The sequence below is a fragment of the Mesoplodon mirus genome, assembly GCF_964341445.2.
Source record: "Mesoplodon mirus genome assembly, chromosome: 6".
NCBI lineage: Eukaryota > Metazoa > Chordata > Mammalia > Artiodactyla > Ziphiidae > Mesoplodon > Mesoplodon mirus.
In genome coordinates, this window is record NC_138982.1 from 24,656,691 (window position 1) to 24,675,752 (window position 19,062).

The 19,062-nt window shown below is 37.9% G+C and overlaps 1 protein-coding gene across 1 annotated transcript in view; it reads left to right on the forward strand.

Moving 5' to 3' along the window:
- ZNF385D (zinc finger protein 385D) overlaps positions 1-19,062 on the forward strand; it is a gene marked incomplete at both ends in the record, with an annotated part of 955,511 nt that overhangs the window by 92,179 nt on the left and 844,270 nt on the right. The window lies entirely within an intron of this gene.

Consider the following 19,062-nt stretch of genomic DNA (forward strand, 5'->3'; position numbering starts at 1 on the left):
TTGGCTGTGTTGGGTCTTCATTGCTGCGTGTGGGCTTTTTCTCTAGTTGCGGTGAGCGGGGGCTACTCTTCGTTGTGGTGCGTGGGCTTCTCATTGTGGTGGCTTCTCTTGTGGAGCACGGCCTCTAGGTGCGTGGGATTCATTAGTTGTGGGTAGTGGGCTCCAGAGCTCAAGGTCAGCAGTTGTGGCACACGGGCTTAGCTGCTTCGTGGCATGTGGGATCTTCCCAGACCAGGACTCAAAGCACTGTCCCCTGCATTGGCAGGCAGATTCTTAACCACTGTGCCACCAGGGAGGCCCTGGCTGTGCCTTTGAGATTAAAATCAGGCATAGTGTGTAAAGGCTCTAAAGGATCTCTCTTCTTTGTGGTCTGCCGTACAATTTAGAATTGATGCACGGCAGGCAAAAGGTTTAGGGCATTTAAAAGATACCTGTGCTTATTGATAATCCTTAAGTAAAGAAGAGGATTCCTTTTCACTGACGGCTGTAGAATGGCGGTTGAAGTATCTTAGTGTAAGAGGATGTTGGATGTTAATTTTCCTGTCTTGAAATTATACCCATAATAAAGAGAGCCACCAGACACAACATGAAGGGACTCATTAAAGAGCATTAGCCCCAGGTATGGGAACCTAACCATCCCTCTCTACCCTCTTCCTAAAGCTCTAGATGAATTCAAGGGTCAGAAGTGATTGGAAATGTATTCCTGTTGAAAGATTTCTCTCTTCCTTTTTTTTTTTTTTTTTTTTGTGGTACACGGGCCTCTCACTGTTGTGGCCTCTCCTGTTGTGGAGCACAGGCTCGGGACGCGCAGGCTCAGCGGCCATGGCTCACGGGCCCAGCCACTCTGGGGCATGTGGGATCTTCCTGGACAGGGGCACGAACCCGCATCCCCTGCATCGGCAGGCGGACTCTCAATCACTGCGCCACCAGGGAAGCCCTCTTCCTTTCTTATGGGAAAAAAAGGGGGTGTAAGATGATACCTTCCTACCAAATACAGGGAATCCAGGAGAAATTTGATAGAAGCTAACATTTATTGAGTGTTCACATAACTCTGTGCCAGGGAGTGGAGTAAGCACATCACACTTACTGTGAACTTCTCTGAGGCAGGAGCTGCTATTATCTCATACAGAAGAGGAAATTGAGGAACAGGCAGACATCTCGTTCAGTGTTACACACAACTGTCACTTGTCAGATTCTGGCTTCAACCCCGTCTTTTCTGCATCCAGGTGATTTACCCATTAGAAGTTATATGGCCTTTCACTGTTAGGGATTTGGATTATGGCAAAAAAGGAAGACTCGGACACTGTTCCCAGATTGGAATCTGCTTACACATCACAGTTGTAGATATGTACTCTGTGACTATTTACAAAGGAAAACAAGGATAAGAAGGAAATTCAGAGTGGATACAGCAACACTGCATTTCCACTGCTTGTTATGGTGGGATACATAGGATTCATGGGCATTAAGTGGACACCATAGAAAGTCCAAAGTCCAGGTTGGTATTTCCATGAACCTGCCCAAGAGAGCTGCCTCTCAGGCAGGGGGCTCAGAGAGTCAGAACCATGGGGGATATCTGTGCAGGGGGCAAGTAGAGGGAGGGTGTGGGAAAGGGCACACCCAGCCCATTCCTATGCCTGGTGCAGGAGAAGGACTGCAGGGCTTCCCAAAAACCCACAGGAGATGGAGCATTTTGGTTCCTGGCCAAAGGAAAGAATTGTGAACCAAGAGAAGATTATCATTGGGTCTTTAGTTTTTAATTTATTTTTATTAATGTTATTTTATTATTATTATTATTTTAAAGTTGTATTTTATATTGGAACATAGTTGATTTCCAGTGGTGTGTTAGTTTCAGGTGTACAGCAAAGTGATTCAGTTATATCTATACCTGTATCTATTCTTTTTCAAATTATTTTCCCATTTAGGTTATTACAGAATATTGGGTAGAGTTCCCTGTGCTCTACAGTAGGTCCTTGTTGGCTATCTATTTTATGTATAGTCGTGTGTGTATGTTCATCCCAAACTCCCAAGTTATCCCTCCCCCTACCTTTACCCTTTGGTAACCATCAGTTTTTTTTCTAAGTCTGTGAGTCTGTTTCTGTTTTGTAAATAAGTTCATTTGTATCATTTCTTTTTGATTCCACATCTAAGCGATACCATATGATATTTGTCTTTCTCTGTGTGACTTACTTCACTTAGTATGATCATCTCTAGGTTCAACCATGTTGCTGCAAATGGCATTATTTCATTCTTTTTTATGACTAATATTTCATTGTACAATCTATATGTACCACATCTTCTTTATCCATTCTTCTGTTGATGGACATATAGGTTGCTTCCATGTCTTGGCTATTGTGATAGTGCTGCAATGAACAGAGGGGTGCATGCATCCTTTCGAATCATGGTTTTCTCTGGATATATGTCCAGGGGTGGGATTGCTGGACCCTACGTATTCTCACATCTTTAAATGAAAATAAATTTTGTCATTTTCTCTGATCCTTTCTCAAACCCCATCCCCTGAAAGGACTGGAGGAGAAGCAGAAGGGGGTGGGGAGGAAAACTGAAGAGCACAGATTTGCCTTCTGCAGCTTTTGGCCTTAGCAAAGGACTGGCTGGTGCAGGAGTGTGGAGGGGAGAATTTGGGAACTAAACTGAGAAGGAAATCACAGTTTAAATTAGATGAGCTGAACTGGATTGTTCAATACTTGAATTACTGGAAAGTCATTGGATCTGTCCAAGGTAATTTTAGGGGAATGAACAGAACAGGATTAGAAGTGGAAAAAATTGAGAAAAAAAATGAAAACCTTTCCTGAGGTATATCCCTAGGTTCAGATTGTTCAATGGATTAGCCACCTAAGAGCTCTCACTTCCTACGACAGGTGAAGAACACTGGCTTCAGATTAGAAATATATTCACAATAATGATGTACTCAGGACAGTGCAAAATGGGAAGGTTTATGAATTTCTGTGACTGTGTGTTTTTTTCATTTCACTGTTGTGTGCTCAATGACTCCATCTGTAACTGCATTAATTTTTTCTTTCCAATAGTAATTTACTGTCTATCTCATTGATACTTTTGTAGGTCACATGGTATATTTAACATGACTAAGACACATTCAGTAGTACATAATTCAAGGATACAGTGCAGAAAATGTAATTTAGGGAGATAATTATCACAAAATCTGAAGTAAGTGCAGTGGTAGAGACACACACAATATTAGGAGCACAGTGAGAAATCAGGAAGGCTTCCTGGAGGAGGTCTGGATTAAAATATTTAGAGGCACTACTCCTCATTGTTTTCACTTTACCCACACTGTTTTTTGAACACTTTAAGCCTTAGCCCTACCTCGGCCCTCCCTCATGCCTGAACATCCTCACTCTTCCAGCATCTTACGCTTAGCCATTCTTTAAGATTCAGCAAAAATGGCATTTCTTCAGAAAAAGAGAACCTGAGCTACGCATCTAAAAATTTTCCTCCCTACTATTTCATCAGGGCCTGCTATTTCCTTCACACACCTCCCCATTAGTAACTTCTATGTTAATACCATTATTACCTTTCTATCCCAGGAAAGTACAAGCTTCATGAGACTGAGAATCCTGTTTTCACTATTGTACTTCTAGAATCTTGTAGGTGCACAATAAGTATTTATTGCATTAATTTGATTGGTATTATTTGGTGAATCATTCATCAATGTGTGGTTATTTTGGCTTTTGACACTCATTTCTTCCCCCCTGCTTTCTTCAATTTGACGATTTTTTGTTGTTGTTGTTCTTGAGCTTTTTAGGGCCAGTCTGAATGGTCCTGTTGTTTTCAGTTACTGTTGTCCAGCCTACAGGTCCTGACATTCCATGAAGATTCCTTTCTCTGTATGGATTACATCCAGGGATTCTTCTAGATTCAGCCTCTTGAGTCTCCTTGAACCTTCTCATCCCAAACCCTCTCTTTTTTTAAACTTTTTAATTAAAGACAATTTAAAAAAATTTATATTAGAGTATAGTTGATTTACAATGTTGTGTTAGTTTCAGGTGTATGGCAAAGTGATTTAGTTCTACATATATCTATGTTTTTTCAGATTCTTTTCCCATATAGGTTATTACAGAATATTGAGTAGAGTTCTCTGTGCTATACTGTAGGTCCTTGTTGATTATCTATTTTGTATATAGTAGTGTGTATATATTAATCTCAAACTCCTAATTTATCCCCCCACCTTTCCACTTTGGTAACCATAAGTTTGTTTTCTAGGTCTGTGAGTCTGTTTCTGTTTTGTAAATGAGTTCATTTATATTACTCTTTTTTTAGATTCCACATATAATTGATATCATATAATATTTGTCTTTCTCTGTCTGACTTGCTTCACTCAGTATAGCAATCACTAGGTCCATCCATGTTGCTGCACATGGCATTATTTTGTTCTCTTTTTATGGCTGAGTAATATTCCATTGTATATATGTACCACATCTTCTTCACCCATTCATCTGTTGATGGACATTTAGGTTGCTTCCATGTCTTGACTATTGTAAATAGTGCTGTAGGGAACACTGGGGTGCATGTGTCTTTTTGAAGAATGGTTTTCTCCAGATATATGCCCAGGAGTGGGATTGCTGGGTCATATTCCACCTTCTTTTTATATTCATTTCTCTTTCTCCTCTGATTCTCTTGGACTAATAGCCTGGCCTCTGCTCTCATCAATACTAACTTTGCAGTCTTCACATGCCTTCCTTCCTCCAGCTCTGACTTCATTTTTTATTTTTTACTTCTATTTTGGGAAGTTTTAAGGTAGTTTTGCTGTGGAAAAAATAAAATCTGTTGCTAAGAATTAGAATTTTGAGCTGTCTCATGCTTTGTAAGGATAGAAAAAATAAGCACAAATAAATGCAATGATATATGACATTATGTTAAAATAATTAGTGCTCATATTTTCTATTTTTCATTACCGACTATGTAAACTAAAGTGAACACGTGGTTATAATAACTGTGAACTCTTATTATTTCTGATAATTGATTCATATGATCTATTTTCAGGTGCAAAATTTTAGAACAGAAAAAAGAGGCTAAAGTTTTTTTTCCTTTTACTATATGATGCCATTCTATATTTCTTGCCCCTGACATATTCATAGTGATAATTTTTTATTTCCATGACAGTACCCTCCATAAACAGCAAAGGCCAGTATTCTGGTTTAATGAACAACAACAAAAGCAAAAAATGGAGATGCATTTGTGTCACCAATAGTGAAACACATGGTAAAGATGAGGAAAATCATATATCTTTACTGTGATTTTTTCCAACATATCCCAATTGCATTTGCCCATTTAATCCATAAAGTAGCACTGATATAAGCAAGGAGTGTACCATCATCATCAGTTTTAAAATATAATATTTATCTTAGCATCTTTGAATGCTCGATTGAGCTTACATGGCTGAAGAGTTGGTAGAACTGGGTCTCAAATGTAGGTCTTATGATCCTTGGTCCAGGCCAGTGCCTGCTAAACTCTTCTACCTCTTTGTAATATCTCTGTGACAGGTAGAGCATTGTCAAAGTCTTTACTGAGCATATAAACCATAATAGTGGCTGCCACAAATGATAATGTGTAGGGCAATTGAGGTACACACTAATAGGAGAATGAATCTTCCTAATTTAAATTCTGAACTTTCATGCTAAGGATTGAATCCTAGTGCTTCTTTCACTGACATCCCAGAAGCATGCAAATGCCCACTACAGACAAAATTGAATTCATTCCTGAAGAACCGATTTTCCTTTTATGTTTTTTTTCTTTTTGCCAATGCCCATCATGACTGTCACCGTTTCCATTCTTATAATTCTTGAAAGAATATTAATATGCAAATTTATTGAAAGTTGCCCACATTGGTGTTCTGCCAGGAGAATCTTTTGATATCCTGTGGACTTTCTGTGATTTTTAAATTAATTTTTATTGGAGTAGAGTTGACTTACAATATTGTGTTAGCTTCAAGTATACAGCAAAGTGAATCAGTTATACATATGCTTTGTATATGTTAATATTCTTTTAATATTTAATATTCTTTTTAATATTCTTTTTTAATATTCTTTTCTCATATTGGCCATTACAGAGTATTGAGTAGAGTTCCCTGTGTGATTTTCTGTGATTTTTAAAGTTGATCAAAATATCATTATTGCCTTTTCCCAACTCCAAACATTCATACTGTCAAAGGTGAAATAAGATATTTTCTTAGATAAGAATATTCATCTGGCTTTTAACTTTTTGAAATGGCAAAAAAAAAAAAGTCTACAACCCCAAGATTGGTAGAGAGATGATGCATTTTTTTAACCTCGGCACAAGTGAACTGTATCTTAATAACACCTCAATCTTACCTTGATAAATACAGTTTAAGCCTCCGAGAACCATTGTGCTCTGTAATTACCTTGATTAAAGAAGAATAAAAAAGTTTTCACAGCAATCAGAGGGCTCTCAGACTCTTCTATGTTACCAGACAGTCTCCCTGCTTCTAGCCTGCAGTTGTGGGTTGAAGTAGGGGACTAGTTATGCCCTCCTGACACTCTTTGATTAATACCTTTTTTTTCCATTCTGCAAGAGCTAATCAAATTTTTAATTTGCTAATCAAGGTTTCCTTTTGATTAATGCCATAGTAATTATTTAAGGAAATAGAATACAATGTCCCTTGCTGAAAGTACACACTCACTACTATATACTATAGTGGAAGCTTTTATCTGTACTATATAGTCACACAAGGTATTTGTGAGATAGCATATTCTCAAGTAATTGAGAAATGACATAGAGTGATAATAAAACCCAGCTGACAAATGTGGCATATTTGATTCTGATATTTAGATTAGTGATGATCATGGATTCATGGGATTCAGACTCAATAAAAGGACCTTTCAATAAACATGACAGTATCCACTGGTTTGTCTTATTCACTTGTCTTGTTTCCTTACCCAGTCAAACTTAGTTGTAGTTTATTATGTTGATCATAAATGTTTTAAATTTTGTTTATATTTTCAGTAGCTCCGTCATTCTGAAGTTTAGTTAAAATATTCTTGACAATTTCAGTATTTTAACAAAAGCGAATAAGAAAGAAGCCTTTAAAAAATTTTTATTTTGGGCTTCCCTGGTGGTGCAGTGGTTGAGAACCTGCCTGCTAATGCAGGGGACACGGGTTCGAGCCTTGGTCTGGGAGGATCCCACATGCCGAGGAGCAACTGGGCCCGTGAGCCACAACTACTGAGCCTGCGAATCTGGAGCCGTGATCCACAACAAGAGAGGCCGCGATAGTGAGAGGCCTGTGCACCGCGATGAAGAGTGGCCCCCGCTCGCCGCAACCAGAGAAAGCCCTCGCACAGAAACGGAGACCCAACACAACCAACAATAAATAAATAAATTTATTTTTAAAAAAGTTTATTTTATGTTGGACTATAGTTGGTTAACAATGTCATGTTAGTTTCAGATGTACAGCACAGTGACTCAGTTATACATATACATGTATTTATTCTTTTTCAAGTTCTTTTCCCATTTATGTTTTTACAGAATATAGAAAGAAGACTTTTAAAAATATGAAAATTAAGTATTTTCGAATCCCAGCCAACATTTTCCTTTCTACTAGATGATTAAATAGAAAAGATTAAGTGTAGAGAGTTTTATTCATACATGCTTTACTTCCATTTTTTTTTTTTCAAATTTAGTAAAATGAACACCTTTGGTATCATTGACTGGAGATATATTTTCCTGTTAAGTCAGTCAAACTGTTAGGAAGCCAAAGGAATTTAACATCTTGATTGCAATGCACTCTTGGCCAACCTTGATGAAACAGTTCACACATAAATGAAGTTAAGATGGTGAGCCATTAAAAATCATAAGTGATTTATAGGAGGTTGAATTATCCATGCTTCCATAGGGGCCTAAACTGGACATTCTAAACAGTCTTTAGGAACTTATTGTCTCAATCATTATTTCCAGGCTTATGGTTTTCTATGAATCATTTAATTTGTCCTCCATATAGATTATTATGAGGTATTACAGTGTCCTCATGGTTCTATTATAATGAAAAATGGTATCTTCTTCCAAAATATCCATTTAGAAAGACAAAAAATATGATTCTATTCAATAGTTTTAGTATCTAGGAAGACAAAGACAAGAATACATTATCACATATTCTTTTTGTTTCTTTGATGTGCTCATCTGATGGAGCATAAGTTTTATTGAGATGGAGGTGGAGGAAATAAAAATTGAATAAAAAAGTCCATTTTAAATGTGCACCTTACAGGATAAGGGGATAAATTTGAGGAGATTCTAGAATTAGAATCAGTGAATTTGAAATATTTGGTAAATAGAAATATTGTTTATATGCTGGCTAAACTCATTCTCTGGTGAATGCTACCCAAAAGCCAAGAATGTACTTGGCCAGTGGTAGCATTGATGGTGACCAATGTCTCTACCTCTTCTGCTTTCTGTAGGAAAAAAAAATGTGTATTTAAGTGACAAATTATGCATTGCCCATAACACACGCTTCTGCCTTACCTGATTCTGACTCAGCCTGAGCTATTCTGCAATTCTGTAAATTGTAAATAACCTATACTGGTACAATAGAGGTTCAGCTGAATTCCTTCCCCATCCTGTGGAAAAGATAGTGTTGCCTCTATTTGCACATTTATTTCAAATTCCTAATCTGTAAATGTGTCTTTCTCAGATTCTCTTTTAAACCACCCATGACATGTTCTTGGCTCCCTCATTGATTGGCTGAAATAAAATCTTCAAACCATATTCATTTCATATCCATTAGAGAATCATGATTTTATCCTTTTTTTGAAAATTGTCTCTTATCACTTCTCTCTCCAGGACAAGTGCTCTCATCTTTAGTACTGTTAGCATTTTGGACCAGATAATTCTTGTTGTAGGGGGCTGTTCTGTGCATTTTAGGAGATTTAGCAGCTTTCTGGCCTCTACATGCTGGATGTACCACCTTAGTTGTGGCAACTGGAAATGTCTCCAGGCACTACCCAAGGTCCCCACTGAGAATATTTTAAATAACCCCTGGTTAGGAACCCTGCTCTAGGGTAAAATATATATGCTGTAATTTCTTACAAAAAAATCAATGCCTTCTGCTCACTTATTCATTTAACCAATGTTTATTGAGTAGCACACACACACACACACAGAGACATGCACAAACACACACACACACAGTTTTCTGTGAATAAGACCAACCGCAAATTTGCTTTTAGGAAACTTGCAGCTAATTCCATTTAGGATCATGCACTCTTCATGCAGTTTCTTGTTTACCTTTTGGTGCTTGAAAACATTCTTTGTAACTTTAGGAAACTTTTCTTTTCCTTGTTTGACCTGTTTTCTCTTTTTATCTTCTCTATCTCTTTCCTTGACTTTTCTCATTTGTGAGTTAAATAATGACCCTAATCCTAGCATACGCGTGAGCTATATATATATCTAAGAAATGTCTGTGATAGATGTGTAAGTGAAAATCATCATCATTAATAGGACCTTGTGTCCTCCCTGAAAATTCCTGGAAGTTGTCCATGGAGATACCCCCCAAGTGAAGGATTAATTGCAAAACTGTATGAATGCTTAGAATATATTCTGGGATGCAGTATGTTATTTGTGTTAGAAAAGATACAGATATTTAAGACTTGTTGAAGATACCACAGTTGAGCTTACTCATGACAAAGCCAGATGAGGAAAAAAATAATTCACATTTGGTTTGTGGGAAGCAAATACACCAGATCCTCAGTAAGTCTTTTGACAATTATCCCAAAAGGAAATATGAAACAAAGTTTTGTGAGTAGAGGGTCTTGATGATGACATAGTGGTAGATATCAGAATATCCTACCTAAACTCAACTACAGGGTTTACAAGGCTGCTTCCATCCCTAAAAAACCTAGATTACTGCTCCCTGAGCACCCAGGGAGCACACTTAAGCAGGGGTCACAGTAAGGTTGGTGGAAGCATTAAGTGTGGGTCAGTAGGATATATTTATTGAGGGCATGTTGAGTACTATCCTAGGAGGTGAGGATATAGAATTAAATTCTAAGACAGACACCCTACTGTTAAGGACCTTAAATCCCCAGGGGGAAAGAAAGTTATAAGATGAAAAATAAGATAACCTCAGCTACTGAAAATGTAAAATAGGGTAAAATGGTTAAGCCTGAATGGTGGTTTGATAGGTGGGCCTAGGGAGAGCAGAGAGGCATCTTGGAGGATAAACATTTGAAAAAAAGCTTAAATGATGAGGAGGCAGCAGGCTTGGAAAGGTCTGGGGGGAAAGTCGTTGAAGATGAAAGATCAAGTGCATGACTTTGAGGTGGGAATGAAGTTGTTGTGTTTCAGGAAACGCAAACCTAGCATGTGGCTGGGAGCATCTCTAGAGTTTCTGGGGAAAGTGGTGATGGATTTGTAGGCTGGGGACAGATGAAGTGGGACCTTGAAAGCCATGGTAGGGATTCTCTGTTTTGGTTCAAGGGTAATTTCTTTTTCTCTATGCAGTCAGGTTTATTTTTCTTGCTTTTGTCTTAAAATTATTTGTCTGAGAAAATCTTTGGAAATTTCGAAGGAAACATTTGCATGACAAAATACCTTTCTGAATAAAAAGAAATGCCCTTATAGAAGGATTGTGTGGAAAACGAACCCAAATTAGTCTTTTGCAATGTCTTTTAAAAATTTTACCTCTTCCTTTTCCTTCTCTTTTTCTTCCTCTTTCTTCCTTCCCTCTTGTAAAAGGAAGCTGTTATAATAGTCACCAAATGATAATAGCTCAAAGACAATGCTCAGTGTATTACCAAGTGGGTTTCTAATACTTAATATCAATGGATATGAAGAAATGAATGAGCAGGAGACTGACTAGATGGATAGATGCCAGCATCTCTGGTTCAAGACGGGAACTGCCCCAGAAAAGGTTTGCTGGGAGGGCGGGCACCAAGGGGAGGTACTTGGGTAAAGACATCGAAGAGTGTTACATGATAACACCAACAATGCAAACTGTGAAGAGGCTGAACGAACAGAGCAAATGCTTGGGGCTTAACTGAGAAATGGGTCCAAGGTAAACACAATAAGATGTTGGTGTGATATGGCTTCTTGATTTCAGCAACTTCAAAGAGCATTTCAGGCTAGAGAAAGAGGACAGGAAATTTATATAAGTGAACTCAATACATTTATTTAAATGTGTAGACATTTAAAATAAGATTTAATATACCTTATTCAAGAGGTATATCTCAGAGTACAACTCAGTGGAAAAAACTACCACAAACAATGTGGGTTATTACTACACATAATGTAGTAATAACCAAGGGTTTCATATCCTATAACATTATTGTTTCTATATGCATCCTTAGTATGGCAACATATATTTATATTTTGTTACACCTAGACAGGCATTTATGTTACACTGTCATTCACTCTATACAATGATAATAATGTAATTTAAAATAAGGAGTAAGCACTGCTTTTTTATTTAAATACAGGTATAACCCACAGGGAATAAGCTCACAGAAACATTTTCAAGTATATTAAAAGAAAGCAAAATGGAGAATGAAAATGTGTAGTAGATTTTAGCAGAGGGGGAGCAAAACGGCCTTCTCAATCTCAAAGCCCCGTTCCATAGCTTCTATTTTTGAAAACTCTAAGCTACTGTCCTAAAATCCCTCACTGTAGAGATCCATTTAGGGGATTCAGAGAAATATTTATTTTCTGATATTTTCACCAAGTGACAGGAGAAAGAGGAAGGGACCACTCGTGTGCCATTTAAGCTGTGAGTCAGAGAGGAGCCTTTTTCCAGGGAAAAGAACAGAATGATATTACGCACGAAATAAGCAGTCAGTGATCTCTGCACCTTTGTTCCTCTGTGTGGGGTTAATGGATCAGCATCTTGTGAGAGAGGCAGACTCTCAGGCTCCACCCTGACCCTCTGAGCTGGAATCTGCCCTCACCCGGTGCCTAGATGCTACACTGCAGGCACATCCAGTCTGAGAGATGCTGCTACACTGACTAAGGAGACTGAGGGCAGTGTGGGTGGAGGAGCCAGCCCAGGACAGGACAGCTGATCACAGCATAGCCCTTGGCGAGGTCCAATGATTTGTACACACAGAGCCTTTATGTACTGGCAGTGTGCACACACCTATTTTTGTTTTTGTTGTTGTTTATTTACTTTCTGATGACAAGGAAAACCTGGAAAATATGACTGGACCTTTGTTTGCCCCTTCCAGGCTATATGTATGAAAATGAACTTTTATTATAATAGATGGATGATATTACTTAGTTCTAACTATTTACTAGGGATGGTTCTGAGCAAATACCTGAATTAATTCATGTCATTCTCAAAACAACCCTGTTTCCACCCCCATTTTCCAGAGGAGGAAGATGAGAAGACAGAGGTAAGTAACTGACATAGATCATGTAGCTGATAAGCAGAGGAGCTTGGATGCAGAGGGAGGTCATCTGGCATCAGAGCCCTCACCTTATAAAATTCACTTTGAAGCACGTGGTTACCTATAACATAAAGCGCCTCTCAGTATCTTTTGGTAGATGACAGCAATGTCTCCCTCATTTTACATTCCAATACCTCTCCCACTCTTCCCTACGGGAGGTCTACAAGCCACAGCCCATGCCAAATTTATTTTATAGATAGAATTTATTGCAACACAGCCATGCCCATTTTTTAACATTTTGCCCACCGTTGCTTTTGTGTTAAAATGACACAGGGTGAGTCACTGTGGCAATGACCTTCTGACCAGAAAAGCCTAAAATATTTCTTATTTGGCTCTTTGATGTAAAATTTGCCAGCCTCTGTTCAAACAAAAGTACAAAGATCAACTCATAGCTTATGTATTACATACAAACTTTGAGCAATAACTTTTCATATACTGAGTATAGCATTTGCAACGAAACCTAATGGAAGAAAATAAAGAAATGGCATTTATTTCAGTCATATAATTTTAAAGTGGTCTCAGGCAGAATTAGAGGATAAATAATCCTTTCTTTCAAAGAGCGCAGCTGGTTCACTCCATTGCTGAGTGCCCTGGTGATGGCTTCAGTGGTCCTGATGTTGGAAAACTGGGGCTGCCGTCCATGAACTTGTAATAGCTGCTATTTCCTTTTTTTTCTTGTTTCATGTTCCCAAGCTGAATAATAGTTTTGTTAGTAGTTATTTAGCATAATCTGAAACAGCAAAATAAATTTACATAATAATTTGTCTCTCGTAGTGCACACCTGCACTATAATTGGAAAAGAGGTGAAAGAATATTTGCCTTGTTTCAGCTATTGGCATGCCAAGACTCGAAAAAACAAAGTATTAATGAGTCAGGTTTGTATCCAGTTCCAACAATGCTTTTTACTGCCTTCTATTTTGTTTCACATAAAATATGAAAAGTATGCTTTGCATATGTATTTTTTACTAGTTTAATCACTTAGAGCTTAATTTGTTTTAATAATTTAATAGATTAAATCAAAGTAGAGCATTTGATTGTATATGCGTCCTTCTAATCCAGGAGTGCATATAAGGAAAGCAGTGAATCATTTGCACAAAATCTTTTTATATGACAAATAAAGGAAAGTATAATTAAAACAAAAATATGGTGTTTTAATAAAGTTAGAAGGAATTTTTTTCTTAATCATTCTGTTATTGTCCATCTGAGATTGTGAGGCCTTCTTTCTTACTGACAAATATTGATTTGACTATTGATCTTATTTTCACTGAAATTAGAATTTTTGAAAGTGGAAAAATCAAACATTTTCAAATAAGAAAGAGTTATAATTACTGTTAACTTTGCAAATTCTTCTTTACCTTCTGTTTCTTAAAAGAAAAATGGTATCTAAATATGCAGTTTTAAAAATCATATTCTTTGGTAAAATGTATTGAAAAACAGTTTGGTTAGAATTAGGAATTAAGAGATTGATTCTTTTAGATTATGACGAAGAAAGCATCTGAGAATATAAACATACATAATTTTTACTTAAAGTAGTTTAGACTATGTGTGCTATTTACCCTTTGAAGTTTACCTGTTTAGTTAATTCGGACACATGGTGACTACTTCTCAAATAATTTTTCCCGTGGACATTTGATGCAAATCCAACTCTCTTTTTGAGTTCTTCTCTGAAGAAAGCCATGGCTTAGTTCATTTATGAAAGTATTTGAATAAGTACATTGAATACTTTATGTTTTACAAACTAAAAACTCAGAAGAAAGCCTAATTTATTTGTGTTTTGCTTTATATGATGCATGTAATGTTGAGAATATTGTGTCAAAACATTGGGTATTAGGATCATTGTCATTACATAACCTTGGTAGGAAAGTTTGTTTGTTTTGTTTTGTTTAGTTTTGTGCATGGGACGAAAATGATGGATGACACACTGCCTTTCCCAGAAAAGAGAAGCTGACTTCACTTGGGTATCTGTGCATCATCGTATACTTAGGAGCTTACTCCCTGATGATATTTGAACAGCCTTATCAAATAATGATAAATTTGAGACCAGTGGCCAAGGAGAGTGTTGCTTTAGGACATGAAATATACATACATATCAAATTATAGAAATAGCACTCTTATAGCTGGAATAGAAAATTTCCATTGCCTACCACTTACCTGTCCTAACTGTTCAATTGAGTACTTGATCGGCAAACTTTCCTAAGATGTGTGCCCTTAAAATGTGCTGTTTAATTTCTAAGTGTGCTTTCTCAGGATTCTCAGTTATCTTCCTAGGTATTATTATTAATTAGAATCATCCTAGTAGCCTCTTCAATGTAAGATGGCAGTCAGCCAGCCAATACATGTGAACAAGTCTAATCCACACACCTCTTCTTTACCGCCTGGTTTTGTTTAATCTCTAGTTTCTGGGGGAAAAGGAGTTAATTTTACTCCTACATTCTAATCAAGAGGAGGGCATTAAGAAGCATTATGATCCTGGGTGAAGATGAGTTTCATGCTTTTATTATTTTCTCCTGCAATGTGCACCATTTTGAAGAAAAGAGATAAGTATCATGACTGCTGTATATCCCCAGATCAAGCTCTCTTCCCAATAAAAGAAGCATTGACATTTATTAAGGACAAAATGGACAGAGCGTTTTTATAAATTGTAGAATTATAAGTATATCAAATGTGTTGAAGGAAACCTCAGTCACTGACAGAGATCCAGAGCTGTAAGATGTATTTGAGTGAATCTAAGCTGGCTCACTCATTTTACAGATGGGAACGCAGAGGCCAAGATGGACTGTAAAGTTAGCTTGTTCTGAAACAGAGGAGACAGCATATTAAAATCAAAAGAAACAAGTTTTGGACTTGTCTAGAACTGGGTTCGAATCATAACATTTATCAGTTACATGATGCCGAGGTAAATGGCTTAATCTCTATGTGACCCTTTTTCTCCACCTGTAAAAATGGTACTTACTACACACAGGCCTAAAATGAGAAGGAAAATGTTAAAACACTTAGTGAAGTTCCTAACGCATTGTAGGTGTTGGGTTAGTAATACTTTCTTGAAGAGGCCCAAGAATGTTGATAAACAAGCCAGTCTTTTTTTTTTTTTTAACATCTTTATTGGAGTATAATTGCTTTACAATGTTGTGTTATTTTCTGCTTTATAACAAAGTGAATCAGCTATATGTATACATATATCCCCATATCCCCTCCCTCTTGCATCTCCCTCCCACCCTCCCTATCCCACCCCTCTAGGTGGTCACAAAGCACCCAGCTGATCTCTCCATGTGATGTAGCTGCTTCCCACTAGCTATCTATTTTACATTTGGTAGTGTATATATGTCCATGCCACTTTCTCACTTTGTCCCAGCTTACCCTTCCCCTTCCCGTGTCCTCAAGTCCATTCTCTACCTCTGTGTCTTTTTTTTTTTTTTTTTTTTTGTGGTACACGAGCCTCTCACTGTTGTGGCCTCTCCCATTGTGGAGCACAGGCTCTAGATGCGCAGGCTCAGCGGCCATGGCTCATGGGCCCAGCCGCTCTGCGGCATGTGGGATCTTCCCGGACCGGGGCACGAGCCCGTGTCCCCTGCATCAGCAGGCAGACTCTCAACCACTGTGCCACCAGGGAAGCCCTACCTCTGTGTCTTTATTCCTGTCCTGCCCCTAAGTGTGTCAGAACCAATTTTTTTTTAGATTGATATGTATGTGTTAGCATACGGTATTTGTTTTTCTCTCTCTGACTTCACTCTGTATGAGAGGCTCTATGTCCGATTGCACCTTTCTTTCATGTCCATAATTCTATCACTTAATGAGTTTAGACTGCTGACTCACAGGCTCTGTGTCATAATCATCTGTGACAAAAATTGATTTGATGGCAGTGTGTTAGGTTGATGGCGACAAGGTCAATTGAGTTCGATTTGCTTTCCTCTATAAGTAATGAACTCTGTTCCTCTGGTACGTGGAGACCTTAGGAGACCTGGAGAGTTTTAAATGTTTCTACTCTACAAATGTTTATTATTCAGATACAGAAGAGTTCATCTAGACTTATTTGCCAATAATGCTTCACAAAAAAGATTTTGTAATTTCATGATGAAAGGCTTAAGTGTTTTGACTCATGTAACATTGACTTTTTTTATCCTTAAATATTCTAAGCTTAAACATCATCTCCTCCGAGAAGTCTTTGCTAATCATATTATCTGAGTAGGTCACCCTGCAATTCTCTGTCTTTAGCTATAATTTTTGTTTATCTTTCCATGTCAAATAACACAATTTGCAACTCCATTTGTTAAAGCTTGCTTCCTTCAATAGTCTGCAAATTCCATGAGAATTGGGGCCAGGTCTATTTAGCTGATCATTCTCTCCAAAGCACCTAATTTTACTTGTGGCATATAAAATCCGTGTTGAAAGAAAAAAACTGTCCATTTTCTGAGGAGTTTGGAATAGAAGGTGACAAGGACAACCTAAGGCAACTGCAGAAACTGCCTTGGAAGGGGCTCAGTGCAATTATTTGAATCCTTTTCTCTTCTATTGGGATGGAGAGTGGAATTTTAGAGATCTGAATGTTCATTTTTGATAATGAACTTTTTTTTTCATTGCAGTGCAATTCATTGCTGGGTGTACCTTTATTCATTAGGTCATCCAGCAAATGTTCATCAAGCACACCAGTAGACCTTGGAATACAATGGGGAAATCAACAGCAATCAAGTAAACATATACATGAATATATTCTTACACCTGGTGATAAGTATAATGAAGAAAGCAAATGGAAAACCTATTTTAAACTGTGGGGAGAAGAGTCTCTCAGAAGCTCTTTCTAAGGAAGAGATATTAGGGTCTTAGTCCTACCATGTCATCTGCATTTAGCTGCTCTGCTGTGACCCCGGTGGTTGTGACATTTTTACCCCCACAGGTTACTGTGGGTAGATGATCCCTAGTCCTTGCTGTATGAACACAGATCTGTCACTGACTTATTGTATTCACCTCTCCCAGTGGAATTGCTGTCCTACCCTGAGACCTTTCCCTTTTCCCTAGGACCATGTCAACTTCCTCTCTGCCAATCCTTTATCCAAGGAAAAGCACAGTTTCCTGTTTAGCAACTGCTGGCTCACTTCCTGTTTCGGATTTATTGATGAATATTTTCTCTCTCGTACCACCCTCATGTTGTCACACACTTCCTGGATTCCTGTTGGGACTTAGCCCACATTTACTGTGCACGTGACTTGAATTTTGATCAAAGTCAGATTCCTCCAACCTTCTCCCCCTTTGAGTCTGTCTTCTTTTTTCTCTCCCTTCTCACTCCATTCCATGCCCCTCTGGGTTCCATATTTCTAGGTTCACGTTGCAGATGATTGATGATTGTGGAATATGGCAGCAGGACATATGTAGATTTTTTTAGCCTCTTCAATCAGAGTTTCTCAACCTCAACATTACTGACATTTTATGTCCAATAATTCTGTGTTGTGGAGCTGTCCTGTGCACTGTCAGATATTTTGCAGCATCTCTGGCTTGTACCCGCTAGATGCCAGGAATACCTCTCACCCAGTTACAACAATCAAAAATGTGTCCAGACATTGCTAAACGTCCTCTGGCGTTAGAAATTTCCCAGTTGAGAACCGAGTATACCAAGCTTTCAAGTAACCAAGGGTTTTGTTACTTACCTACTTATCCTTTCTTTCACTTATTCATATTTATCAAGTAACTACTTGGTGTCAGAAGCTGTTCACGGCAGTGGGAATATGACTGTAATCAACAGACAAAACTTTTGCCTTTTTCAAGCTCACAATTTTGTAGTGGGAAATAGAATCAATATGAAAACAATGTAGTCACTTCATGAAAAGTACAATAAAGTAAAAGAAAGAAAACAAGGAAATAGGACACTATTTCAGAGACAGAGCTAGGAAACAGTCTCTTGGAGAAGAGAACCTTTGAGCAGATTTGTAAAAAAAAGCACACTTGAGAGTTTTGTGAAGATCTTAGACAAAATCATTGCAGAAAGGAGGAAGCAGAAAGTGAAATGTCCCTGAGTGGGAACAAGTGTGCTGTGATCGATAAACAACAAGACAACCAGTATGGTTGGGGTGGAGGGAAGGACACCTGAGTGTGATGAGAAGTCACGGGAGAGCTTTGAGGTGGACTGTAATGGAATCTGATTTCTAATCAGGAAGAGACATTCTGACTTCTCTGGACAGGACTGACAATAGTGAAGGAGCCAAGAATGGGCTTGAAGAGGCCCATTTAGGAGGTGCCCATGGGAGGATGAGAGAGAAGATGCTGGTTGGAAGTGGGGTGCTGGTACTAGAGGAGGTCAGTTGTTGTTGAATTAAGAGATGCTATTTGAGGAAGGCCTGGCTGTTCCTGCTGATGGATTGGATGTTGGATGTAAGTAAAAGAAAGGCCCAAGAGGGACTCACAGGCATGACAACTTAGGTGACTCTTGATGCCAATTTGTGAGATGGACAAGAGTTTAAAAAAAATTTTTATCGAAGTATAGTTGATTTACAATGTTGTTTTAGTTTCTGCTGTACATCAAAGTGATTCAGTTATACATATATATATATATATATATATATATATATATATATATATATACATTCTTTTTATATTCTTTTCCATTATGACTTACCACAGAATATTGACTATAGCTCCCTGTACTATA